At 47.6% G+C, this 27,200-nt stretch overlaps 1 protein-coding gene across 1 annotated transcript in view; it reads right to left on the bottom strand.

Moving 5' to 3' along the window:
- The window catches only part of FOXN3 (forkhead box N3), a 191,280-nt gene extending 169,953 nt beyond the window's left edge, over nucleotides 1–21,327 (bottom strand). The window contains exon 1 of the mRNA XM_082761076.1: nucleotides 21,214–21,327. The gene's annotated coding sequence lies outside the window, so the exon portion shown is untranslated. The remainder of the gene's footprint in view (nucleotides 1–21,213) is intronic.
- Nucleotides 21,328–27,200: the final 5,873 nt, after the last annotated feature.

Here is a 27,200-nt window from a genome sequence, read left to right as displayed (position 1 = left end):
TGCACCGCGTGGCTGCAGCGCTGTTCCTGCTTAGGACAGCCCCTGCTTTCCCCAGTACCCCGTCTGTGTGTCTGTACCCCAGTTTGCAGAGAAGGATCGTGGGCTGAACACTCACACAGCCCCAGGTCCAGCACAGCCTGTGTTCAAGCTTAAACTCGACAGGAGGTTCATTAGCTTCAATGGCACTGTTAAAAACTCAAAGTTAAGCACATTCCCAAGTGCTTTCCTGAATCAAGCCCCAAGTAGAGAGCTTGTCATTAACAAAGGCACCGGGGGCAGGACATGAAAGATGTCTGCAATCGCACAGGTAGGGTTTTGTGTGAGCTTTTCAGCACAGTTTAGCTTTAGCCATTGTAAATGTACATGAATTTTAAGTTCACCCTGGAGCACAAGAAGGGCACATCTTCTAAAGGCATCCAAAGAGTGGAAAAAAATGTGTTGCATAGTAATTAAATATTCTATAAAATTAAAGTGACACCGTCAAGTCCTATTTGGCTTCAAGACCTGGCCATTACACAGCCTGGTCCAACAGCAACTGCCCTTTTATTTCCCCAGAGACTTCTCGAACTGCATCCTGACCACCCCTGCCCCCTGGCATGGACTCCTAGGGCTGGGAAACCAAAGGGAAGTGCAGCAGAGCAGAGGTCAGATGTCTCAGCCTGAGCCGTGAACCAGAGAAACCACCAAAGGGCGAGAGGTCAGTAGCGAGTGCCGTTCACCAAGCTCCTCTGACCTGTGGCAGGACATGGCGTTACGGGCTGGGGCCTTTCATAAGGGGAGCATGCCTTTAAGAGTCCTGCCTCGATGAGATGAAGCCAACCCAATTAGTGACTTTAATGAGGATGGCGCAGGGTGCATTTCCACCCAGCCCCAGAGCCCCTGAGAATGGCAGCAGCATGGCAGGGGAGCAGGAGGGGCATCCGTGGCACCTGGGCTAGAAGCAGAGCGGTGGCAGGACATCTGTCCGTCTGTCCCTCTGTCCCTCCGTCCCTCCATCTTCCTCCACGGAGGTTGCTGGGCAACCAGCAAGCTTTCGGCTGGCCGCTGACGTCCGCCGCCGCGCTACTAACTTGATTTTGATGGATTAGCACAGGGTGCAATCCGCTGCGTGGCTCTCCCCCCGACACACGGGCATCATTAGGATACAAAGGAGAATACGATAAAGCGCCGACTTACCACGCGTGCAGAAGACTGAGAGAAGGAAAAGGCAGGCACTAATGAGATTAATGCTCTGAAGCGATCCCTTATTTCACAATAGAAAGAAAAAAAAATCAGTTAATAAAGCCTCACAATAAGCAGAACAGAGATACACACCCAAATCACCACTCTCTTGCCTCCTTAACTCCTGTGCGTCCTTCAGAAACGCCATTTATTCTTTCACTGCTCCTCGTCAGATGATGCTTAAGACTATTTCCCTTCACCTGCTGGAGACACACCGCTGGGACACACAAGTTCCCTCTAATCCAATCCAGCCAGGCATTTATACCACTCTTATTAGCTGGGTACCCAGCACCCTGCTGAGCCGCATTACCATTAATTGTTTCTCAAGTGTCAGCTACAGACTGCCCTGCATCCAGCACAAAGCAAAGATCTGATCCCTGCCCCGAGGAGTTTTACATGCTAAGCAGATGGTTAACGACACCAGAGCAGTAACAGCACTGGTACTGGTAGGGGATGACATTTAAGGAATGTCGAACAAATTAACTGGGTTCATTATAAACTGCACTTGCCTTTCCTGGAGAACTTTGAAAATCTGGCCATGGCTGCTTTTCTTGATAACCTGAAAATTTCTATTGGGCTTGTGAGCTATAAAACACAACCTCAGTTTTTTTCAGACTAAAAGCTGTTTCCTAACTGGAATTTTTTACTGAAAAACTGACCATCCATCTTCCACCAAGCACACACACACAGTGTTTTGTCAGACAGGGGGAGAACGCATTCTTGGTTTCAATAACGTAAGAGAACTATCGGCTCTCACAGCTATGAGACCACAAACCCACAGAGCCCAACTTCTGGGGCACACCACGCACAGCTAATGCACTTGGCTGGGACAGGCAAGGTCAAAGACGATCTGAATTCTAGTTCAACAGATTTCAGCCCACTGCACTTTAATGCCACTGAGACCGGTGTTAGTACCTTCAGAGCTGGAAAGCTGCTCACAATTCGGGTAACAGTGCAGGGTATTATTACAGGAACTATAGAAGTCAGTTCTTAATTCTGAAATACAAAATATTTAAAAGTAGACCTTCCACTCAGCTTTGCAGTGTAATGCACAAAATGGTTGAACTTTTCCTGTTAGTCCTATTATGCCCTTCTCTGTCAATTGTCCAGGACACACCAGACAGCTCTTCCCCAAACACCAAGCCCTTGCTGCATTTAGAAGCACATTTCCAGTTTCTTACTCTACAGTGACTCACTCTGTATTTCCTTATGGACTCCACAGATTTTTAGGTAAGACTCTGAAGTGGGAATTGACTACACAGAGGCTTCTTGTGGGTGGTGGAGCATGCAGGTCTAGCTAGCTTTCAGTTTACGGGCCCCCATGCTAAAATCAGAACGCCCTACCCCACCTCTTGCTCCAGTTCTACCTCACCAAGTAAAATTTTCTAAAGCTGTGAAAAGGCAAGGTCCTTTCTCCATTGCGACTCAAGAACTTCAGGTCTTGTAGCTCACTGGAAAACACAGAAATCCAGGCATTCATGCCATTTTTACACAGACCTATAATGTTATTCCTGTGCGGGCAGCTAAAAGTTTGCATATGCAAGGTACATAAAGTACTTGCAAGAAAACAAAAGCCACAGAAGAAAAAACAGATCCCCAGCAACTACATTCAGACCAAAAATGTGCAGCCATTGAGCATTTACAGGAGGCAATACAACCTCCTCCCCATTTAGATGAAAACCTTTACACTTCCTCAATATAAATTCAACTTAGGACAGCTCTGAGCCGACCTAAAAATGAATTTGCGAATAGAATAATTGATAAGACTCCTGGGTCCTTATTTCTGTGTGCTCACATAATGGCAATTAAAGCTAAGCACCTTTGAACAGCCTCTAAACAAGCACATGGAAATCTAGGAGAACCTCTGAGTGGGGATTATGCATTAACCTAATGTTCATAATCATGCTCAGAAAGTTTGCTCTTTCAAAGCTTGAAACAGAAATGTTAATATTCTGAAGCAAATAAAAAACCTTAAGCTATTGCAAAAGGCAAAGTTGGAATTATGTATATAATAGGTAATAAAACTTCAAAAGACTCATCGCATACTGCAATTAAAATGCCCCAAACAGATTTTGAATAGCCTTCTCATTTCTAAGGAAACTTTTTTCTTCCCCCGGGTAAACAGCTGAACTCAGGTGAGCACCAGATTATTTATTTTAGGAATACACATACTCTTTCATCACACTGCAGTGAAAGGAGTACAGCATCACAGACCAAAGCGGCAAACAAAGCCAGTTCCACCTCATCTAATCTTGTTCTTTAAGGGTTCATGTTATCAATCCCCTTCTCAGAAATCTTCAAGTATGAACAGCCAATGCAAAAGAATAAGCCGCTGTACACAACAGAGTAACAACATAAAATGAGGAAAAAAATCCACTCCTTCCTATTTCCAGACAGTTAACTGGAAATCTTCCATTTTTTGCAAGAGGAGAAGATGTCTCCCTACAGTGTGATGATAGTTACGAGCCATGAATAGGAGCAGGCTCCAACAATTTCTACTTAGCTTGCCTAGGAGAAGAAAAAAGTGTCCCTGTGGAAGGTGAAACTTCACAATGAGTCACCAAACAAAAAGCAAGCAGCAAGCAACTCACTACCAGGGCTGACAATACACCTAAAGCTCTTACTCCTATCACCGTGACTGCCAGTTGGATTTTAAGCTAAGTCAATGCACAACCACAGACCCAGCTGGGTGAAATCACCTCCTTGATTACGGTCCCCAAGTTACAGGCGTTGGGGACACATCCCTGGGAGTCCATGGTCTTGCCCTAACAACAGGAATGGCTGTGGCATGAGGGCAGGTCTTGAGCACCAGGTTGGTATCATACCACCCTGCAAAGCAAGGTAAAGGATGCTCCTTCACACAACACGCAAAGAAATCAAAGAAGGGCACGTAGATATTAGTGGAAATTTTGCAATGAAATTAGTCCACATAAAATAGAAACAGCATGGTATTCATGACACAAAGCTACTGACATCAGCCTACAGGGCTTTATTATAGAGTGGTCCGAATAACAGCTGAACTAGCTTGGATTCTTACACCCAGACTACATGACTTAGGTACTTGTTACTCCCATTCAATATTGGTTCAAAAACTGATTCTTCTGTAGCACAGAACTGAAGAGCTAGAAAAAAATCCCAAGCACCACACCAAAAACCACTTTGCCTTATTTGGTGCCTTTAATTTTCATAGGAAGAAAAACAAACATTTCCAAATCATTTTACACTTAGTAAACTCTGAGTATGTAACATCCCTTTATTCTCAGACAAGTTCAACTTTATCCCTTGTAGCCTGTCCAAAAACATAATAAAATCAAGATGCTCTTGTTTTCCTAAAGACTGAAATCTGAGTGTGACCGTTTCCTTTCCTTCATTAGCAGAAGAATGCATGCGTGGGACATAGGATGAGAACACAACGATGCCTAGATGGAAGGAAAGCAAAAAACAAAACCGGGACAACAAGAGCAATAAAGAAAAACAAGAGTTAGAGATCTCCATACCTGTGGCCTGCCAGAGTTTCATCCAGTTTCTCTAACAGAGATGATGAGGACAACCTACTGTAGATGATCTCACTACCGTCAAAAGTCATTGAAATCCTACGTTGGGACCAGAATTTTATCCCAGTCCCTGATAATTAACATTTTTTTCTGCAGATGGCCTGACCTGAGGCTAAAGTTGCTACTCTACCTCCTCAAATGCTATTTCAGCTAGATAAAATCACACAAACTAATAAAATAAACAGGACAAATCTGAAAGCAAAGGCTCCTGCAGCCAGGCACAGCAACCCTAAGAGCTCCCAGATATGCTCTCTCCTGCTTCTGCTCAGGGGAGTGTTGGTTTGAGTGATCTCAGCCTCTCACCTGGACACACACGGCCTGCCAGTGGGTTTGTGCTCTGGTATTACCTACACACCAGCCACAAAGCCAGAGCAGGACGTGCCTCCAGCTGTGGGCAGCTCCCTGACGAAGGGTGAGCTTTGCAGGGGCAACACCTCACACATCTGGATTTTGCCCCAGGTGTGCCACGGGCTGCGTGGTGTTATTCAGCCACCTGGACCTTCGCAGTACCCATCTGCTGAACTAGGGCAATTGCCTCACAGTAAGCAACAAATCCGATAGACATCAGGACAATAAATAACTTCCTGATTTTTCTATTTTCCTACTGGTAATTATGTCATTGTTTTGCTCACAAAAACAAAAGCCCCGAAGCCCCCACGGTGCAGCACTGTTGAAGGACCATGTTTAAAACCTGAGGACTCCACTAACTTCAAAGACCCACAGCAAAGACACGAGGTGTAAATGAGGAAAGCACACTATGTCAGGGGGTGCAGTACGTCAACAGATACACACCAGCTGAGGAACTGATATAAGCATATGTTTAAATCTCAGAAGAGAGAGACCTAGACGAAAACAGACCTGGAGGAGAAGCTGTTCTCTCTCTGAAATGGCACTGTGTAGGAAGAAAATGCTTTTTACTGTGTTAAAACATCTCAACATTCTCCCTTCCTGTTTTTCTTTTACTTTCAAAACAAGACTTCCACACAGATCGGTGGGAGCAGAACTTAATGTATTAAAGCATAAACAGTTTTCACCTCGGGAGCAGCAGCAGATCAATATGTGTACTGTGGAACTGAGCCTGCAAAACTCGCTCAGACAAACTCCCGACTCCGGGTACCAGCAGTTTGCCAGAGAAAGGCTATTGAAGCCTTTTATAGCAATTCAAGCTACAAAAGGATGTCCCTCTATACACAATCATCACAGCCTGGCATATCAAAGCACTCCCTAAGTCTTGGTGCTCAGCATCTCGGTGTGTTCTTTTTTTCTTTTTTTCTGTAGCAATTTTTGTTCTGCTGAGGAACCCTTGGGCAATGTCCAAGAATAAGGGGAATTTCTGCCACAGGATGCCTGGAGCACTCCTCCTCCACAAAAGAAGGCAATAAAATCAGTGCGGGGATGTGCACAGAAACCGTGCCACCCACCGCCACCGGGCTCCTTGGGGTGCCGGGCAGGGGACTCAGCAGGGCTCCGGCTCCCGGCCAGCCACCAGCACATGGGCAAAGGAGCCCTTAGGGGATGAACTGAAGCTGAGCCCCAGCTCTGGCGTGGTGCCTGACGAAACTCGAATCTGTCTATGCGGCTGCAAACACTGCTAACAGGTGTCACGTCTGCGCTGACAGCTAAACCTCTGCTTGGCCCTGGATTAATGAATACAGTACCTGACAAGAGCAATTGAGGATTAATGGCCTGTAACTGCTCGGCCACCTCACACTCTATAGGGTCAAGCACATAAACATCGGGATGGAAGCAGTTTCTCTCAGCCCACTGCTGGCACTACAAGAACCCCATGAACCTTCGGGGCCACGTGGGCCGGGCGCTTGGGCCCACCTCACATCGCCACGTTCAGTGGCGGCCCACCTCAGCCCCAACTGGCTCCTGGGGAAGGGTCCCTGCATGAGGCACTGGTGGCTCCCCACCGAGGGACACCTCAGTCAGACACTGCCCACAGGCTGCCCCACAGTACCATGACTGAGGAGGCAACAGGCCCGAGTGAGCATGGGTCCCTCTGCCTCCAGCTTGTACTGGGACATAGGCAGCCTCCGGCCTCCACCAGACCCTTCCTTGCTGGGAATATCCCCGTACAGGAGAGAAAGACATAAGGGCCCTCTTCTCACTCTTGGATGCTGCATTTAAGTTGCAAAAAGCTGACTGTTATGTCACCTGTGGAAGTACACCTTTTGCTTAGCTTTCCATATCAGAGGTGTCTCCAGGGGGCTCAGGTCACCCCGAGCACCTGCACTCACCTCCAAAGAAACCACCACGCTCAGGCTGTATGGACAAAACTGCAGCCTAAAGCAACAGCACTCCCCCAGTCTGGATCGCTACGCATGTGCCCATACATAGTCCTCAGCCCTGCCTGAATTAGGGTTAGCTGATTATTCAGCTGCTTTATCCTGGGGGAAAAACAAACAACAAACAAACAGATAATCTGGAGATTAAACTGGAATGACTTCCTGAGAAATTGCTTTCTGTGAAGAAAAAAAAAAAAAATGTACCTTACACAGCTCCCAAGGGAAAGACAAATATTCCAGCTGCCCTTAGAAGAGTCTAATAGAAGTGCTGAGTAAATTTGTAACCACATGATGCTGATCCTCCTTCAAACACCTTCAGATGAACCTTCCAGGGGACAGAAGTAATGCTCGCAAGACCACTGTTCATGCACAACTTTGGGGTGCATACAAGGACACATTACTACCACATAAGGCTGTATTACTCTGTGGTTCACCTTCAAACACAACAGTGGCAGTAGCCAAGAAAACCCCTCTCTCTGTTCCTCAGTTTCTCACATGCAGGTGGAAGGAAGGACCTGGTGGAGGGAGGGAGGGAGGATGACACTGTGGTGCTGCAGGGATGACAGGAGATAAGCACATGACGGCCCACAAGCTGCTCTGATATGATGGCAGCAGGAGCCACACTGATAGGGACATCTCCCATGCTGGGGGCTTGCTTGGGAAGTGTGTTTGGGCCACAGAGCTCATGCAGGCTTCAGAGGCACTCCTGGCACTTGCAGAGGGGGTGCCCGGCATCCCAGTTGACACCAGCCAGGCTGCTGGTGTGGTTATCCAGTGCCTCGGGGCTTCCTCTCCCCAAACTGCAACTCAAAATGCCCCTGGCCAGCTCCTCGCCCTGCTCCCGAGTTTCCTGCAGGGCCAGCAGTGACCACAGCTCTCCTGCAATGCCACTGTCCCTAGATCCTCCCTCCTTGCTGGGTCCTGCAGCATCCCTTATAGAGGATACAGAGGGAACAGAGGATATACATGATCTACAGGTATCAGCCCCTGAAACGCTATTATGGAACACACTGGAGCCAAAATACACTAGAGGACTGTGAAAAGATTAACCTACAAATGCACCTTCTGACCATTTTTACCATTTTATACCATTTACATGTATATGCAGTGCAGCCCAGCCCTGAGCCTTGCAGTGCTTCAACACCACCAGTGCCAGAACAAGGTTCACCAAGGCTGTGGGTCTCTGAAGCTAGAAGTCAGCTCTGCCCAGCCAGAGAACAGGAAAAAGAGACCACAGTGACCCCTGAGCATGGTAGTCACTGCTAACTCTTCTCTCCAGAAACATAATATTGAGAGTATTTCACGTATTTGATGGTGGGGAGATTACATGGTGCTTTTTAAAAATGGATTATTAGGGAGAAGTAAATGCCTATTGAGATCAGCAAGAAAACACATATATATATGCATTAAAACTGGAGAATTTTACCTTTCCCTAAAAAAGCAATTGCTGCTGTCAAGTACACCCTTCTATTATAGCCACATGTTCTTTTTAAGAATAGCTAATCAGAAAAGCATACAGAGGTATTTAATCAGTTTTTTTTTTCTTTAATGACCTAATGTTTTGGTTTGCAACTGCTGCCAACTCACGCTGGGTGGAAATTTAGTACTGTCAGCATTTAATTATTATTTTATCGCAGATTTCTCTACCTTCCTACAGTGAAGAAATAGCTAGGAAAAAAAAAATAAAGAAACCGCAGCAACGAACAGCTTTTTAGCCATTAGACCCTGTCCTTGCCACGTGGCTGTACTGGAAGCAACCACTTTAGGACACCCAGAAGCTGGCTCTGCAGTCCCCCTGGGGCAGAGCCCCATAGCGCATCCTGCAGCCACCAGCTAGGTGGTAGGAGGAACGGGGGCTGAAATATCAAAACACCTGCCAAAGGACCCAAACAAAGAGCACCTGGGTTTTGTTGTACCTGGGGCCAGCAGCAAGAAATTGGACTGGTTCTTTTTGTCAGCTTAAAACCCGTTTTTGTAATTTTCCCCCTCACCTTTTGCATGAACTCAATTCTGCAACCTATAACAAGCTACAGGGGAAATATGTGCGTTGATGTGCTACAGACTGTAAGACAGGTTTATTTGATCCACACAGTGGGAAGAAACAAAAAAAAAATTAAACAGGCTGTGTGCTTTTGAAGAAATCCAGGTCCTGCCGTGCTGCTTGCGGTCAGCTCCCAGCCCAGGCACGCCTTGCCAGAGCCTGGATGGGACTACAGGCAGCTTGGCCAGAGCTGGACCCCACTTCCTTACAAAAAGCAAGATTTTGGGTTCAGCCCTGGCGTAATGGGGCTGCAGCAAGCCCAGCTCACAATGGCACAGAGGGGAGGTGTTCTGAGGATGCAGGCGGGTAACTTCATCTTCCAGAGCAGAAGAGTAGTCAGCCACACACTTATTAAACCACGTATTAGTTTGTGATAGCAATCTAAGATAAAGCTAAGAGGTTTGTCACCCAAACTAAGAGAGACAGAAAAAAAGATGCTATTGCTGGAGCTGTGTCCACAGAAATTGCTTTTAACCCTAACAGAGGATTCCACTGTCCAGCTGGCTCTCTCCCAAAGAAACACAAGCACCCTGCTCAGTGTACACTGTCCTCTGCATACAGCAATAATCACATTTAAAAGAGAAACAAATGTATAGAGGCACAAAAAATGCAGATAGGAACAGCAAAGTGACAACATTTTGTTCCTCTGATGCTCTCTCACCAGGAATGAAGCACTGCTCTCCTCTGCTTGGCAAAAGCAGTCATGGGCATGGGATTCACTACCCAGACGGTCACTACAACCTGTGGCAGACACAGGGAGCTATTCTGGCTTCTCTATGTCTTCTCCCATTGTACTTTGCACAGTTCCTCACAAGCCACATTCCTGGAGCAAAGAGCGTGTGCTGAAGAAGCCACACATAATTCCAATTGTGCAGAGTGAAAGAGAGGGAAATGGCTTTGGTCACTGGGAGTATTTGAATGTCACTTTGTTAGGCTGTGCATTGCATTTGACAGAGCTAGCAAAGGAAATGAGAAGCGATAACTGATAGTGCCATGATTAGATCAGCCACCTTGGGAAAGGTGCTGAAGCGGAGATATTTCACTAAAATAAGGAGAAACCTGGGAATAGATTTCTGGCAAGTGATCGCAAAGGAGATATGGCCAGAATTAGAAATGGATTTTGCAGGCAGATAAAACGTAATAGATAGAAGGTAGCTCAAAATGATATATCATGAGGCCCTACAGAGTGACTATAAAGTCTGCCTGCAGTTATTTAACATGTAGAGATCCTAGAAATACTTAACTTCAAAATACACTTGCTGTGTTATTAACTTTAACGTGGAGAAATAAAATAACGTTGCATTCAAGCTTTCTAGGAAAAAAATAAGTGGTCTTCTCCCCAGCTCTCTAGGCCCCAGCTTCAGTAGAGCAGCATCACTTTAAACAACATAGAAAAGGGACAGGAACCTTTTTCGGGGCTTCTGTTTTGAAGAAAGTTGCTTTAGCAATAAAGGGTGTCTATCAGCAGTGATAATGAATGCATCGTAATAAACTCATTGCATGCACTTCTGTAATGTTTCCTTCTGCAGCTCACAGGTAAAGCAGTTCTTCAGGCTACTACTAGAGCATTTTTGGGGAAGAGGGTTAGCTTTATTATCTATTACAATGGCCTTCAATCATCCTGCTGTCCTGCTGTGTGTCTGTCTACTCCTTAACTGTTAAATTTGAACATAAGGACAACAACCTTCCTGCAATTCCACAGAGCAAGGTGGCCAAGAGACCGGTGAATATGCTGCCATGGGTGAAAGGCTGCTACCTGGGGTCAGTCATTAGACATCAGGGTTAATCACGACAAGAAAGAGGTGTGTTGACAACCCATCTTCATTCACTCCAGTAGCCATCAGATGTGGAGATGAGTCCAGGGGCTTAGGAGCTCCAAAAAAGCCACATGTGCACCACTTGCACTGGCCACAAGGATGCTCGCATAAATCACCTTATGTATCAACAGAGAACACGCTTCAGAGGATTCTGAGAGAATCTCTGGGGAAGAGCACAATATTAATACTGTTTATCTACCACTGGAATAAAAAATGTATAATAATAACCATTATCACTGTATCAGTAACAGAGCACCAAATTTTGCATTCACAAAATCAGATGCAACTGCTGCTGCATCCCACAGGATCTTCCCACAAACACCCAAAAGTGGACTTTAAACACTAACCATCTACCTTGATCAGATGCTGAGCTATTTGTTCAGGCAAAATTTTCACTGAAATCATCTAAGACAAGCAGAGAGAGTAGATTCTGGCATGGAAAGGGACAAGCTTCATTTTTTTGCCAGCAGTTGTGCCCATGCTGGCACCAGAGGAAAGGCTGGCTAGGTTTTTCAAAGTGCCACACTGCTGGCTTCAACACCTGTAGAAGTCGAGCCACTTCCTTGCTCACAGATGTGGCAGACCGCCTTTTGGCACCCGGATGAAACTCCTTTTCCTCGGGTTTGGACAGAAAAGCTTGATTCCCAGGGAGTCTCCACAAAACAAAATTCTACTTTTGAAATAAAACATGCCATGGGCTGACTCCTGCTGTCATTTTTGTCATTGCTGCTTTGTCTGAGCAAGAGGTGGGAGGCCAGTTTCTGTCTATATTAATCAATATTCATGTGGTTTCCTGGCCATTCATTCATGTGCTGTAACTGTTTTTGACAGCATAAAATCTGCTGAACGTAGGCAGGCTAGTAGCAGCTGCTGAAGAAATGCCAATAATCATGTGCGTACCCTCCAAAGTTCCCCCATGTTCATATGTTACTGGCAGGCAATGGGAACTTAAAGCGAGTGAAACATTAAAGCAAGGCAAATAATTATATTGGTGTGGAGACTTCTATACTGGAGGAATTTTTGCTCCAAATACGTTATTCAGGCTTCTGGTTTTTAGGATAAGGAAGAGCACCTTTTTTCCCGCTATGCTCAGGATTGGGATCTCTGCCGTTCTGTGGTCCCAGCTCTTACCCCCAGACTAAAAGCAGAAAGCATGACCACAAACAAATTCAGATGAAAACTACTATGAGGGGCGGGGGGGAAAAAAAGCTCTGGATTTCAAAATAAGTCCTGAACTGCCCACATCACACCGTCAACAGGCATCCCCATTTGGGTGGAAGGGAATTTATGCTGAAAAAGTGAGAAGGCAGGCTGGCTTGCACACGCTGAGCACAACCAGCACAGGGAGCAGGCAGAGTCTACCAGCCTGGGACATAACGCTCCCGTGGAACTGGGCAAGTGGGAAACAGCGATACTATTATCACCAGCATAGTAATGGCCTTGTCATGGAGCCCCTCGATGGAAGATAATACTGTCTTTCTGTGAAAAAAGTAAAAAAGCCTACATTGAAAGTACTACACTGAAACCCCTGGTGAGGGGTTCAAGGCCTATATGACTGTATTTGGCCCTTTTCTCATTCATCAGGGAAGCTGCATGGGACCAGGGGCAGGCAGGAGCTCCTTGGCTCCACACTGGCTCTGCAGCCACACGTACACCACCACAACCAACTCCATACCTCAAATCCTGCGACCGCGGTGCTGGGGCAACAAGGAGAAACCCCAGGAAAGCACCCCACCAGTAAGCAAGGTTATCTTTCTCATTTTAGCGGGCAGCCTCAGCTGGGGGGACCAAGACAACATTTGGGAGTCAGGAAACATGACTACAGCAAGGCATGCTTTAGATATAACTATATATAACTAGGAAATAAATAAATCCATGTATTTTGGTAAAGAGACTGACTTTCCAACCCAGGCTGTTTCTGAGGTACCAAAAAGGGGTGCCACAAAAGTAATGGAGGGAAAACAGGTATGTCGCCACCCATCAGTAATGGCAACCTGCACTGTGAAAAGTGAAAGGACTTTCAAATACACTGCATTTTGTTCTTTTATTTTTCTTTTCTTTCCCGCTATTTCAGGTCCCTGCAGTGTGCTCTAGGACTGGTTACAAACAGGCTGCTCTCACGCCAGCAAAGACCTGTTTGTGAAGAAGGGTGACCAACATAGCACACGTGCCTAATTCCTACAAATCTCATTTTTTCACTCTGCATTTTCCTCCTCCTTGAGGACAGTTACTCCATGGCAAAATATATTAACATGATCTCATCTGGGAAAGTGTAAGCGGAGTTAGGCCCCCAAAAGCCATTTCACAGTTCACACACTGAAATTACACAAAAGATGGGGTGGCCCAGCACAGGGAGCCAGAAAGCTCTCTGCAAGGAACGAGCTGACTTCCAGAGCAGTGAATTAGATGAAGGAAAGCTCAGACGTGAAAGCAAGCTGAAGGTAGACAAAACAAAGATGTGGTGAAACCATTTTCAGTCACAAAACTGCCAAAAGCAGATCGTGGTTCCCTCAAGAAGACAACACGGAGGAGTCCCAAGGCCTACGAGACCTTGAGCATGCCTCACAGCCACTGCTACCCTCCTTGGCACATGGCACACTACACTGCAACAGCAGGAGACAGGAAAGTGTATATATATATATATATATACACACACATTTTCAGTGTATAACACAGCAGTTACAACATAGTTTCTTTACAGCTCAGCTTTTCAAAGTTTACTAAATGTAGTGGAGATAGTTCACAGCTCATGCCTCTAAAGAAGTCAGGGTCATTCCCTTTCTCTTCTCAACTCCACATGCAGTTTGTTAAGTTTGTTCTGCTCTTCCACCCAGGCTGGCGTTTTGCCCTGCCTTGGCTCTGCGAGATGCCATTTTCTGGCCCTCCTCATCCTGATCTTGCTGCTCCTCTGCACCTCTGCATCCTCTCCCCTGGCTCATGCTGCAGCCTTGGCCGTACTTTTCCCCTCTCCTCACCCTGTGGGTGATGTTGCTCACTCCCACACCAGCCACTGCTGTGCCAATGAGAAAGGTGCTTTCTGTTGCTGACTCGGCTCCAGCCAAGCCCATCTCTCAGCCTGCCCTGCTGACAGCTCTTGGCTGGGCGTCTCGCCATCAGATCAGACCTGATATAGCAGCACTGGACCTGCCGCCAGCCCGCCTCCCTTCACGGTCTGAACCAACTCCCCCCTCGCTGTTGCTCAGGCCTACAAGGCATTCCAGCTCCCCCTGCTTCATGTCCTCCCTCTTCTTGTGACACCTCTGCACAGACCTTCAGTGGCTGTAAACCCAAGTAATCCCACTCACCTCAACAGCATCGTACCAATTTATAAGAGATGAGTTTCTGCCCTGCTGCTTCTGTAAGTAAATATACTGTTGGACAAATGAAAACCCTCAGCCAGGCCCCTCAGCGCCTCCTGTGTTTATAACTGTGCTCTCTCATTCCCTGGTCCCCAACAGCCACACTCTCTGACACACACAGCCTCCTGAAGCTCCTAACCGGCCCTTCACTCTCCACCACCCACAACTCAGAAGTTTTCTTGCCACTCTCGAGCCTCCCGTACCTATGCACAGCCCACCCTCCAGCTATGCTGAGCTTCTGCCTTCTGAATATGCCTGCCATAATGCAGAATCACAGAATCACCCAGGTCAAAAAACACCATCCAGATCATCGTCCAATCATTCACCTGACCTACCAAACCCCATCACTAAACCCTTAGTGACATGTTTCTTGAATACCTCCAGAGATGGGGACCCCACCACCTCCCTGGGCAGCCCATTCCAATGCTTGACCAGCCTCTCCATGAAGAAATTCCTCCTGATTTCCAATCCAAACCTCCCCTGGCACATTGGTGTGCTAACAGTATTTAATCATCAGTAATAAATGAGGCACTGATTCAGAGGTTTATTTTATGCTAAAGAAAAAAAAAAGGGGAGGGTGGGGGGAACGTTGCCACAGAGCTCAACAGCCAATTTCAGATTTGGGCACATTTAAAAAGCAACTGTCTAACACAACACAGGCATGCACCTGCAAACTGACATGCTTCAACACCTGTTTGTGATTATGAGATGATGTGTAAAGAGTTATTTGTGTCCTCTCCTTATCAAACACTGTGCTGTCCCAGTGAAGGTACCCAGAATTTTCATGAGCATTTTAATATCAGTATAAATCTCACTTAAACCATACACAACACTGTGTCAAATGATGCGGATGATACCACAGCAAGGCCCAATGTTTTTACATTCCCCAGGCCACACCAGTGAGTTCTGCAATGGCTGGAGGCTTGGTACCCAGCAGCTCCACCTAAACATCATTATCTTTGTATGTAGGCCTTCATTTTGTGGGGAACAAAACAAACAAATAAACAACTTGCATACTTTGTTTAGTTTAAAATCTATTAAGAAAACAAACAAGCAAACTTTCCAAAAGTCAGAATAGTACCTGTGTTTGGGCTTTTATACACCTGGAGGGATGTGAGACTACAGAGGCAAGATCAGGGCCTTAATGAGAATACAAGAGAGTTCGCCTCATGCACAATGCCAGAATGATGAAATGTTAATGAAGTGAAAGTGTATTAGTGAATTATTAAAATTTTGTTCCTCTCAGCAAAGCGCAGAGTGAGAAAAACCCAGTGAAGATAATGATAAAAATAGGATCAAAACATTTGGATCCCTTTCTCTACCTCCAACAACAACAACAACAAAAAGCTTTAGAAAATCTGCTGTTAAAATTAGCATATTTATTGGCAGCTGCTGCAAATGATCTACTGTAAGACCCAGATAAAAAAAGATGGATTTGGGGGTACAGTGAGATTTAACCCAGTTCTGGGTTAAACTTCAGCTCTCTCCCATCTTCAGTGACCCCTCTCACACCTCTGCTCCTGCTCAGAGCAAGCCTGGGCAGCCACCACACAGCTGCCTTGAGGGTCCCACCATGGGGAGTGGTGCCGTGCAGGAGCTGCAGGAAGGCTCAGGCCTGGGCACCAGCATGTGTCCGCTGTGCTGAGCACTGGCTTCATCTGGGAAAGGGCGGCCTCTCTACCAAGCCCAAGGGAGAAACCAGACCAGAAGCACAGAGCCATGGTCAGAAAGCCCAGCTCTAGCAAAGAGGCCACCCAACTACAGGCAGCAAGATAACAAGAACAAGCGACAAAATATCATCCAGGACAAGGGGCTGAAGTTTCACCCCCAGCCTGTCCAGTTCCTGCAGAGATCGGGGAATAGGCAAGTTTTAGGGAGAAGTCTGAAAGAGCACAGGACGATGCTTTCACCCACATCTGGGCCAAACTCCTCTCAGGAATGACAGACAGAATAAAGCAAATTATGATTGCTGTAAAATCTCAAGAGGGCTATGGAGACCGGCCTCCTCCTTTGATTAGTAGTGGCTGTGTATAATTTGAGAGGAAACAAGAGCAAGCTTTGAGAGGCTGTTCAGTGTGATAGAGACAGAGGTGCTGGCACAGGGAAGATGCCAGGAAAGCGACCTTTTCTAGAGCAGCCCAGGAGAAGCATAGCTGCACTTGTCAAAGTCAGGCTGAAGGAGGTTGCTGTAGAGAGTTGCTGAAGGCCGAAAGCACCATCACCTCCGGTCTTCCCTGAGACAAACTGAAGCACCATACCAGTAAAGGACTAGAAAAATGCAGCTTGCCAATATCCCTTTTCACCAATTAAACCAAAGTGCTACAGGTGTGCTTTCCACCCATTTAGCACTTTGTGGTACAACAGATCACCCACGTCAAGGAGGCAGGGGGCCACACCACACCAGATGCATTCCCACCATGGGGAATCCCAGGGCCCACACGGCAAAACACACATCAGACATTTTGTGAGGTAATTTGGGGATGGTGGGAAGGAAAAAAAGCTGTTGTTGCCTCTTACTTACAAAGCAGATGAGGTGCAAATACATCCCAAAGATCCGGCCATCATCCGTCCCTAACAGGCTTGCCAGGGCTTACCAGCCTACTGCTGCTCGCCGAGCATCCTGGTTGAAGCTCAGGGAACTGTTCCCACTACCTGATCACAAACACTCATAGAAAGTGAGCCTTTTGCTCAGGAAAAAATAAAAAATAGATACAAGAGAGCAGCAACCCCTGTTAGAGACCATCCTTGAGCACTACGGTGTCTCCACCACGGCAGGACACAGAAGTGAAGAAAACCTGACCGTCAGCAAGAAAGTGTTCATCAGCAGCTGGGCTAACACCAGGGCAGACCAACACAACTTTAACCACTAAAAAGACTCAGCAAGCTTTATCCATTGCCCATACCAATCAGCAGGCCCCTCCAGAGCAGGGCTATCCCGCTGCTTTATGCCCACCCACAGGCAGCCTCGCTCCTTCATGGGCTGCCAAAGGTGCCGACCTCAGGCTAGACAACTAACTTCAGCCCGAAGCAGAAGTCTCAACACTGACAAAGGCACCTGAAGCTGGCAGGGAAGGGAGGAAGGGTCTGAGCTGCCCTGGCCCCCCCTGACAGCTGGACTTCTGGCACCACAAGTGGAGGAGGACTTCCAAGGCCCACAGAAGAGCCACTCTCTGAACACTGTCTCTCCTTCCAGAGCTCCACGCTGGTTTCCCAGAATCAGCTGATCACTTCTGAAAAAAGCACAGCCATAATTTTTACATTTAAACAAAACGCTGTTTTGTTGGATTCCTTTTTTATTATGATTTCTGCTGCAGTTTGACTTTGGCTTGGCCGTGAGAGCAGGTAACAAGCCAAGCGCGGTTTCATCAGACATATTTCAGAACTGTGGCCAAAGCCATGCTGTGCTGCGTTACGTCTCAAGTCACGAACTGGCAAATTCCAGTATCAGCCAGGACGGTCCCATTCCAGCCCAGTTTCGGCTTCTGGAGAGCCCTCAGCCCTGGCTGCCTCTTCTGCCAGCAACGACTCCTAGTTCCAGGACAGTCCCTATGCCAAAAATCACTACGTCAAGCGAGCCAGGCAGTCTCTTACAAGTTTATGCAACTGTTCCATGCTTCCCCCCTCAAAAACCTCTACGAAAGTTCAGTCTAACGCCATAAATACTCTGTTGTGAGCTGACAGCTGAGAAATACTGTTTACTTCTCTGAATCTCCCCGCCTGCAGGAACACAATGAACCAAACCTCAGCCCCTGCCATTCGCCTGGACCTTCACCCACAGCCACATCTCATCTTGCGAGCCACATCAAGTTGGACGGGACCAGCATGGACTGGCATTTCTGGGGCCACCGTCGAAATTCTCAGCCCCAAATCCACGCGTTCCATATGGGCACACCAGCCTCAGCACACTTGTGAAAGGCAGCTGATTTTCATAGTTTTAATCCATTAGCAACAGCTAATCTAGGGGCAATTAATTTGACTGCCAGCCCTGCCCCGTAACGTTGGGCTGCCCATGTGAAAAGCTACCTTTCGGTTTCCTACGCTCATTGAATTTCTGTGGATGTCAAAGAAATGGACTTCGGTGAGGTGATTTATGATCCAGGATGAAAAGCAGTTTGGAAGCGTAAGGAGTGTTCCTACTAGTAAAACTGGTGTACTTCTGATCTTTCTTTTTAAGGGAAAAAAAAAACAAACATCTGTTGAGTATCCACACCGAATATTCAAATCATTAATTAGGCTCAAAAGGCATAAGGTGCAAATTGCATAGATTTGAAAATACGGCCCAAAGAGCTTCGTGGTTTATTCTGTTTGTTTGTGTTAAACAACAGCAGGAAAAAGAGGCAGGACAACACAAGAATTTTACTTCTTGCATCTCACTCGGGAACAGCTGGCATCACAAAACTTTTACAAACCAAAACCACCAGAGACAAACACGGCAGCCGAGACCCCAAGGACCACGAAGGGTAAATCTAGAAAGTACCTAATCCAGTCCGTTTCCTTCGCTTTGTAAAAACAAGTAACCGACACGCTTCCTGCCGGCAAACCTTCCTGCAGATAAGGGTGCTCCCGACAACAGGAAATTCTTTTCTAGAAGCAAGCACACTTTCGCTCCGAAGCCAAACTTTCTCCGCTTGCACTCCAAAACAACTGGAGGCAGCACCTGGATGATGAGAGGTGAGCGGGACGAGAGGCAACACACGACCGCCAGCACCATGTGCATGGTGCAAGGGGAGGGTGCTGAGCCCCTTGCCTGCATCTGGGGGCTCAGCCCCGCACCATCCGGCCTGAACAGCTACCGCTGGCACTCTCAAGAAGTGGCAATGCAAAGAGTGGGACATGCAAGCCAAGGGACACCAAAGGTGGCAGCAGTCCCTGAAGGCTCCTAAGTGGCAACCAGCACAGCGGTGACATGCTCGGTGCTTCTCTCAGCTTGGTCACTGCAAAATGATGATTAGAGGGCAAGAAAATTAAATGCTTCAAGAAAACTCAGTGGATACTCAGTTCTCAAACATGTCTCTCCATCAAAAACATCTGAGATCAACATCTGCTACCCAAGAAAATAAGTAAAAGCATTGAAGCCCTTCTTGCAAGTTCCCTGACAAACCCTTCTCTGCTGCTCTAAGAGCAAAACCACTCTCCTCTCACACCCAACAAACTTTCAGTAGTCCGGCAAAGTAAAACTTCAGCCCTGTTTTCTCACGTTGCATTCATCAATAATGAAGTACATTGTGTTCTCTCTCTGGTTTCATCCCCAAACAGCACTCTACAACCAAGCGGTGACTTTTATTAAAAACCATCACACAACGCTTCCCACACCCATTTGACTCCCATTTTTTCCCCGGGTGAGGCTGGGGTTGAGGCCTCAACACTCAAGTTCACACCACTTTGCTCGAGTATAGTTTTGTGTAGAGGAGGAACAAAGGCAGACCCCACCAGCCCCAGCCATCCCTCCCGAGTCCCGAGAGGCACCGCAGGACGGAGGAGTGAGGCCAGCACCCGCTGCCTCCCCAGCCTCCGCTCATCCTCCGGTGGGAGCCCAGGCCGGCCGGGAGGACAGCAGAGCAGGAGAGGAGCCGTGGAGGCGGCGCAGTTTTACTGCGAGTGACCTTGGTTTGACAGGCACGTTCTCAGGTTTCAACAGATGCTGTGGGAAAGGCACCAGAAGCCAACACGTTCTGCAGGCATTTCTGATGATATGCAGACTTTTTTTTTTTTTTAAATAAACGGAGGGGGGGGGGGGGGGAAGTCTTCTCAGTTTCCATGACAACAGTGTCTCCACTTGTCTGTTATTAGATACCATCCGCTTCCTGTGTCTAAATTTTTAAACCAATCAGAAAAGTGTTTATAGATGTTGCACTCCTGGGACAGTCCCTCTCCTACCAGAGCTGCCCCACGGGCGCGCAGCCTCACGCCCTCACCGAGGCCGCTGGGCGCTGGCTTCCACCGGGCACCAGGCACAGCGGGGCTCCTGCTGCCTCGCTACCTCACCCACAGCCTGCTTGGGGGGCAGACGGGCTGAATTGAATAGTGCACGGACTCATTTCACTGTGCAGTGTTATGGGTATACGTGTATAAATACATTTTGGTACTGCACAAACTCGTTTTAGTGGTTTGCATGGTTTTGTGTGTTATGGAGATATGTATACATATATATATATATGTACATATATATATATATATGTACCAAACAAACTCATTTTCATGGTTTGATCATTTTCATGTGTTACGGATATATATATATATATATATGGTATCAAACAAACTCATTTTCATGGTTTGCTCATTTTTGTGTGTGTTATGGATATATATACACACACACACGTATATAGGTACCAAACAAACTCATTTTCATGTTTTTTTGCTCGGTTTTGCATGTTATGGACATATATATACATACACACACATATATAGGTACCAGACAAACTCACTTCCACGGTTTGCCCATTTTCGTGTTATGGATATACACGCATATATACATATATAGGTACCAGACAAACTCATTTCCACGGTTTGCCCATTTTTGTACTACGGATATACACACACACACATATTTTGGAACCAAACAAACTCATTTCCACGGTTTTGTGCAACATCCAGCCCGGGGAACACCACGACCTCCCCCCCCCGGCTCGAGCAGCAGGCACCGAGCGCCCCCTCGCCCCGCCGTGCCCCCGCCGCTCAGCGCCGCCGAGCCGGGAGCCGGCCCCGGAACGCGAGCGGAGCGGCCGCAGGGTGCGGGCGCCTTCCCGGCAGCGCGGCCGGGGCAGCCCCGCCGGCGATGCCCTTGTCCGGCCGCGGGGCCGCGCCGGGAGCCCCGGGGGGCGCTGAGGGGGGGACCCCGCGAGGCCGGGCCGGGGCTGAGCGGCCCCAAAAGTTTGGCCGGGGCAGCGCCGCGCAGCGCCCGAGGACCGCGCGGATCGACAGCGCCGTTACCTCCGCGCCTCGCTCCCTCGCCGGCTGGGTGCGCTGGGTGCGGTGCGGTGCGGTGGGAGCTCCCCGCGGCCGCCCCGCTCCGCGCCCCCGGCGGGAGGCAGCCGCAGCCCGTGCCGCCCCCTCCGGCCGCCCGCCGGGCCACGGGCCCGCCCCGGCACCGGCACCGCCCCGGTACCGCCCCGGCACCGCCCCGGCCCTGCCCCGCTACCGCCTCCCTGCCCGCCGCGCAGCCAGGGGGGCCCGGGGACGGTGCCGGGCTGGAGGGAGGCGGAGGAGGCCCAGGGCGACCTTTGGAGGTCAGGAGGATGCGGACAGTTGTAACTCGGGAATCCTCGGTGATCAGATTTGGGAGAAAAAAAAAAAAAAAAAGTGGATTTTTGTGTGTGTGGTTGTGGTGGGAACAGAAGGATGGCTCCGCTGCCCCTTTTTCTGGCTCTCCAGGTGGATGTTGAAAGGAGCAGCCCAACCCTTCTGCTCGTGAAAATCACAAAAACCACCCAGCCACAGTGTGCTCTGCACCCCCGCCTCTGGGGGTCCCGCCTGTGTCCCTGGTGCCCCTGTGTCTCTGCAGAAGGCCGTGACCTCGGCTGCTTCCCCAAAACTCACTCTTCACTGCAGACAGACTGGGTTTGTCCCATGGGGTGTACACAGCCCTGGAGGCCCCCAGGCAAAGTTCAAAGTTCTGTTTTTCCAGGCTTTGCTCCTAGCCCAGGTAGGCAGCCGTCAGCATGGTGGCTGCTGGCGATGCTCACTGTGTAGAAACACCCGGTGTAGTCCTAATGAAACCACCCCGAGAGGTGGGAGCGGAGCGTTTTGGCTCAGCTGTCAGCACGGCTAATGCAGGGGGCCCTGGGCACCACGTCAATAACAAGGCGTCTGCGAATTGCTTGTGAAAGTGTAATTATCTGTTTGCAGTATCGCCACATCTGGGAATCCCACGGATGCCAACGGGAGCCTCCGTTAATGGCAAAGTCCTGGCCCCACTCAAGGAATCCCCAAATCATAGTCATTGTAGGCACTGCAGGTGCTGATTACCCTTCACAGGTCTACTCCATGTCAACGCTATAAAGAAAGCACTTTTTCCTGTACATACCCATTAACTCCAAGCCAGGTAATTTTCCTAATGAAAGCAGCAGCAGCATTTCTTTGTCCTTTGATCAGGTCGTCTGAATTGCTTTGCGCCTGTATCTGTGCTAACCGCAGCAGCTTTAAACCTCAGCCTAAGTTCCTGCAGAATTTAGCCACAAGTATGTGCATTTCCCTTCCTCTGTTTGCTCCCAGTGATGCAAGCTTCATTATTCCTTCATTTCTTCCTCCTTCCTCCCACTCGTGTATTTGAGGCTTTCTTAGGTGCTTTGTAACTCTGCTTCCCACCTCCTCTTCATTTGGATCCTTCCTAAAGAAAAGAGTGTTTTAGAAGACCCACATTTGCAAGGGAAAAATATTAATAGTGGAAACTTTCTCAGCAATGTATTTTTCCTGTCTCCAAGTGCATCTTGTCTCTTTGCATCAGCCTTAGCGATGTTCACTCTCCCATACAGAGGGCTGCTTTGTTATCTGTATCTGCCAGATGAAATTAATGAAGATGAAATTCTTACCTCTCTCCAAACGGGGGAGAATTTATGATTTATGTTGCAGAACGTTTTCCCATGTCCAAGTCAGCCCATTTCATCTAATTCTCCTTCGTGTTTTTCATTAAGCCTTGTTCTTCTGGAGAGCCTGCAAACCCGGGCTCCCCAGCTGGCAGCTGCTGGGTTATTCCTGGCCTCTGGCATGCAGAGCACTGGGGTCTCCTCTCCCACCCCAAGAAAAACATTCCGGTGTCGGGGTGCTTTGCCGCAGGGACCCCTCTTGGGAACATCTCCATGGTGCTGTAGCACCAGGAGGTTATTTACCAAGGAGCAATACAAGGAGCTGTTGCAGGAGATGCACACGGTAGTCCCGTGCTTGCCCAGCCCTTGGCTCCATTGCAGTATGTGCTTTCCCATTCCCTTTTTGCACTTCCAAAGTTGTTTGCTGAGACCAGTCTGGCTGGGGAGCACAGAGGCCAGGTATCATGCTTCATGGGAGCCACATTAAAATGAACATAACTGCGGGGGGAAATTGGTCGCTGTACAAATGCTCACTCGTCACTTTCTATATGGCACGTTATAGCTGTGCTGCTTACCCTTTTTGTTTCTGGAGCGTGTTTAGTCTCTTCACTTGGAAGCAAAGATAAAAACGGCAGTGTTTTAGCCACATCATTTGTTTTCAAGGGTAGGGAGATGTCAGTGACTTTTATTCCATCTACCCATTTGCCATTAGTATCTGATTGCAAAACCAGGAGACAAATAAAAATATACTGCATTTTCAGACACACTTAATGACTTTTTGTAGTGCCTCAGTTGTTGGGCTGCCTGACTTGGGTTCCACTGAAGATTTTCATAGGTCAAATACTCACATAGGCAGACCCAGGTCATTTCCCTATTGCCTCTCAGACGCATAGAGCACAGCTGGCCCCCGCTGGTAGGGCTTTGTGCCCGACCACTCCACCACGTGGGCCCGAGCCCTGGACAACGCGGTGAAATACAGGGGGATTACAGTAATGACATCCCCTCTTTCATGCTTATGAATCAAGTCCCACTCGCATTCCCCATGGACAGCCAGGCAGACTGTTTATGGCCACACAGGGGTACTTAATTATGCACATCTATGTGCTCTCGTACGACTTTAATAACAGCATAAGAGTCACTTGAGCAATAGACTTGGTTTTATGAACCGAAAGGATAAGACTCAGGTTCTCTGGTGGACAATGAAACTGGATTTCTTCTGCTCTTCCTTATTTTATTTTTGTTAATATCACCCTTAAACTTTGAATTATCCTGCAAGTATTAGGGCTCATTAACTTTGTTTCAGCTTGTACTTTGTGTTAATGGGACAGTTTTTTGTAACAAATATGAATCACTTGAAGGCTAAGGCTTAAATGTTTAATAAAAGTCATTAGCAGAATTACGTGCTAGGACTTACAAGAAAGATGATGGTGTTGTTATGGTTACTGCTGTATCTCTGGCTGTCATTGGTCTTTCTGACTTACCCTCTGCTTGTGTCAGGCCTTGAGTTTTTACCTTTCCACAGATGGGATAACGTGGTTCTGGCACGCTCACAGCAAGCTCCAGCCCACGTACCTGGTGCATTCTCCAAGCTCGCATGTACATGCGAACAGAGACCTTCATCCTTCCTGTGTGACCCAAACAACATTGGTCAAACAGAAGAGCCTTTTAACCACTGAAATAAAGCATATTGGTTAAAAAAAAAAAAAAAAAAAAAAAAGTCACTTCCACTTTATCTTGCACTCTTTTCAACATCTACAGAATTAGCCATCTGCAGATCTGAGCTCTCTCAATCCCTTTTGGGTTCTTGTTCTCCAAAGCCTCCATTTAAACAGTTCTCTGTAAATTCACAGGGCCTTTCGTGTCTTCCTTTGCAGGCACCCCCATACTCCCAGAGAAATCTCCTGCGAGCCCAGCAGGGCCCAGCCAAAATGTCACTGTGAAGGGCACTTGCTTCATTTCCAAAGTGTTTCCTCAAAAATGTGCGCCTGGATTCAGCTTCTCTCTCCTGGGTACACTGCTTGACAATCCAGCTATTGAAGTAGCTCAACGCATGCACACAGTAAACATGTCAACACATCACGTTCATAAATTATTACAGGCAATGCCAAATCTGCCACAAAGATTTTTCGACTTTAGGCTGTAGAAGAGGATCTTCAGTGGCAGAAATGCTGAAAGACTGAAAGCGAAAAATAAGCAGAAGGATTTCTCTTAACCTCATGGAACTCGGATCCAAGACAGCATGCGCTTTACTGCCAGAGGGAAGAAGACTGATGACTACTCAGCGGTGACCGAGGCAGATTTTAGAATAACATAAAACTACAAGAAAACATTCATAAAGCTATTCTGGTACTGCCAAACTTAGTCCGATGTGCCTGTCTGAGAGGATCACTGGGAAGCATGGTAGTCTGTGATGTTTTGTAAAACCAGCTCTCTTTTTCCTTTCTGTTATTTTAACATCCTAAGGTGTACACAATAGTTACAGGCATTATTTTGGGTGCAACCAGTAAGATGCAGGCAGTTTTTCTAGCTATTCTAGATGTAGCCTGAGGCAAAGAGATGCTCAGTCTCCTACCTGCTCCCCAGCCTGTCCCCTCTCCCCACCCCAGCATCCTACAGCTCCCTGTCCTTCTCAGGCTGCCCCCATGCAGATACGCTTTCCTGCATCTCTTGGGGGTAAGAATTTTGCTCCCTTTTTTTTTTTTTTTTTTTTTTTTTTTAAGCAAATCTAGTTTATTTAGCACAGAAATGAATTAAAAGTACAGAGCATCCCAGTCTGCTAGGACATCCATCTGCCTGTGCCCTCCCCCTCTGAACACCCTGTCCCCAAATCCACACTGGCAGCTCTGGCTTCTGCAGCCCAGGAAGGTCAGCACATGCATGAAGGCATAGGAGGAGCCAGCAGACATTCAGCCTGAGGAGTCTCCAGGCTTGCAGGTTCATCATTTTTGTCTCTAGACTTGGTGCAGGTAAACCCTCCCTCTCATCACCATTAACAACTCCTGTCCCACCCATGCGCATGTGCTCCCTCACTGCCCTGCCTCTTTGAAGACATCTGTAGGGTTTTGTATCTTTACCTTGTTTTTTTTTTTTCCCCCAAAAGGAAACCTCAAAATTCTCAGCCCGAATGCTTGACACAAGCAACAGGACTTCAGTGCTGTGCAGTGAGAGGATCAGACTCTTGGCAGTTCTGCCTTGATAGGGACCAAGAAACCTGGCCACAGATTTCCTCCTCATCCTCCCCTTTCTCACTTGCCAGAGTCTGTGCTCTGTTCTGTTAATCTCACCTGGGCTGGCATCAGTAACATGGTTTTGCTCGATCACGTTTAATTATTTGTATATTTGGATTAATTTAACATGAGCTTTACCAGGAGGGGCTTTACTTCTGCAGGCTGTTTTCTGTTTCTAATAAGCACGGCCACTTTATTATTCTATGGTTACCTCATTATCCCCAAGAAAACAAAAATTCCAAATTTTATTGGGATGAATCAAAGCCGGTGATCAAACTATCTTGTGAACTAGCTTTATGTGCATCTCATTAAATAATGTAAGCCATAATAATGCAATTAATCAGAAAGCAGACCTTTTTCTGCCAGTCTTTTTGCTTTTTTGCTTAAATATTTATGCTGGGAGAGTAGCCCATCTGGTTTAGATTGTAGCACGGAATCACAAGACTTACCCACCATCCCCTGACTTGTAATTCTGGAAGATTGGAAGTAGTTTGGCAACATAGTATGTTTCCCTGCCTCCTGTAGAAATAAATCTCCAGCTTCAGAGTAGATTGCAGCTGACAACTGGGTAATTTCAAGACCTAGGCCCAAGTTACAAAATGAGGAACTGAATCCAGATTTAGTTTTCTGGCTACTCAGTGGCTGGATTTATGTTTAGGTTCTAGCTACCATGAGTTAAGCAGGGATTAGCTGTGCAGTCTGCATTCAAGCCCAGGTTTGGGCTCAGCACCCCGTGACATTCAGTGATACCTGGGGACATCTGGGGCTGTCCTGGCTCTCCAGGCATTTCTCACTACCGTCGTGGTGCTTGTAGTTCAGTTCCTTCAATAGGTCAGTGAACACAAACGAAAAAAACACTGTGGCTGCAGCTATTTCAGGGTATTTGCATGGTGATTGCCTCAGTACCATTAATGTGCTACCTCTCAACACTCATGTAACCAGAGGAACGTCACCATCCCCATTGTGCAGGAGAGGCACGAAGGCACAGAGGGACCAAGTCGCACGTGGAGTGTCAATTCACCTGGGAGCTGGTCCCAAGCAAGTGCTGCAGCAACAGAGCCAGCCCTTCCCCAGTTAATTTGATACCACTTGCAGCTGCAGGCATCTGATCCGTAACAGCACCCTTCTTGCAGAGCTCCCCAAGCCCTTCTCAGAGGTGGCCAAGTAG

Source organism: Aythya marila (genome assembly GCF_965140915.1).
Source record: "Aythya marila genome assembly, chromosome: 5".
Taxonomy (NCBI): Eukaryota; Metazoa; Chordata; class Aves; order Anseriformes; family Anatidae; genus Aythya; species Aythya marila.
Note: the sequence above shows the minus strand (reverse complement) of the source record. Positions and strands in the feature narration are given on the sequence as shown.